Source organism: Aptenodytes forsteri, unplaced genomic scaffold (genome assembly GCF_000699145.1).
Source record: "Aptenodytes forsteri isolate BGI_AS27 unplaced genomic scaffold, ASM69914v1 Scaffold8, whole genome shotgun sequence".
NCBI lineage: Eukaryota > Metazoa > Chordata > Aves > Sphenisciformes > Spheniscidae > Aptenodytes > Aptenodytes forsteri.
In genome coordinates this window covers 5994704-5996402 of record NW_008796218.1, presented here as the reverse complement: position 1 = coordinate 5996402, position 1699 = coordinate 5994704, and positions in this window count along the sequence as shown.

Below are 1699 nucleotides of genomic sequence, written 5' to 3'. Positions count from 1 at the left end.
CATAATTTCAGATACCTGAGATAAATATGTGAAAAATAAAGGGGAAAATTCCTATGAAACAAGGGGGGGACTTCCTAGAAAGCACGTAGAAAGTTTCCTAGAAAGCACAAGGTAAATTCCTGGAAAGCAGAAGAGAGATTTCCTAGAAAATGGAGGGGATTTGCTGGCAAGCTTGAGGGTAGTTCCTGGAGAGCAGTGGGGAGGGTTCCTACAAAGTAGAGGTGGGATTTCTTAGTAAGCATATGGAAAACTTCCTGGAAAAAGTGAATGGAAAATTTCCTAGAAAGCAGAGGGAGGCCTACACAGCCAAGAGGGGTTTCTTAGAAAGCACATGAGAAATTCCTGGAAATCAGTAGGGGGAATGCATAGAAAGCAGAGGGGGGAGTTATTAGAAAGCATTTGGGAAAGCAGGTGGGAAACTGGGAAGCCGCACAGGAATTTCCTAGGAAGCACAAGGTAAATTCCTGGAAAGTAGGGACAGAATTCCTAGAAAGCAGAGGGGGATTTCCTAGAAAGCACATGGGGGAAACACCTGCAGAGCAATGGGGAGATTTCCTGAAAAGGACAGTGGGAATGCCTATATGTGGAGAGGGTATTCTTGGAAAGCACAGGAGGAATCCTAAAAAGTAGAAGGTAGAAAAAGGAGGAGAGCAGGGTGGGGTGTGTGTGGAGAACACCTGCAAAGGTAGAAAGCACCCAGAGAATTCCTAGAAAGCCAAAGGGAGATTCTAGAAAGCACATAGGAAATTCCTAGAAAGCCGGGGTGTGAATTCCCAGAAAGCACATGAACACGTCCTATAAAATAAAGGGGCAATTCCCAAAAATCATGTGCAAAATTATGGACACATGGAAAATTTCCTAGAAAGCGGAAGGTTAATGCCTAGCAAGCAGAAGGATAGTCCTGGAAAGTAGTGGAGTGCATTCCTAGAAAGAACGAGGTAAATTCCTACAAAGCACATTTCGCGGTGGGGATGGGCACTCCTAGAAAGCAGAAGGGGAATTTCCCAGAAAGCATGTGGGAATTTCATGGAAAGTAAAGAGAGGAATTCCTAGATAACAATTATGGAATTCCAGGCAATCACAAGTGGTGGGGTGAGATCATTGAGATGGGTGAGGTGACTGAGACAGGTTGGGTGGTGGAGTCAGGGGTTCCACCTAACCCTGGCAGGGGTCTGCATACCAGTGGCAAAGTCACAGAGTGTTTGCTGTGGGTCCTGAATTGTGGTCAACATGCTCTGTGTACAGGCATTTGCACAGCAAATTTCTGAACTTTAATCTTACCACAAATTAAAATTTGTAAGTATTTTGTTTCTGAAGTCATATTTGTACTTATTGCTGTTCTAAGTCAAAACTATGCTAGCAATTTCTTTGCACACTGACCACACTGTTCTTAATATTTCAAAATTGCACCTTACCTGCTACTCCTCTGGGATCGTGGTTAGTATGGTGATAGCTCATGGTACTTCGCAAAGTGAAGTAGAAAACTCATACTGAACTCTACAAGTTGCTGGGCCTAAAACTTATGGTAAGCATGCATGAAGACTGAAACATAGTCAGTAGAAAAATATGTAAATATTTTTGTTGAAAAATCAGACTGGTTCTCTGCTATTAAAAACATCTTTTAAACGTTTGATTGCAAAGTTTAGTTTACTTCAAATTCATGGATAATAAATATATTATGTTAAAACTTTTTTAAAGC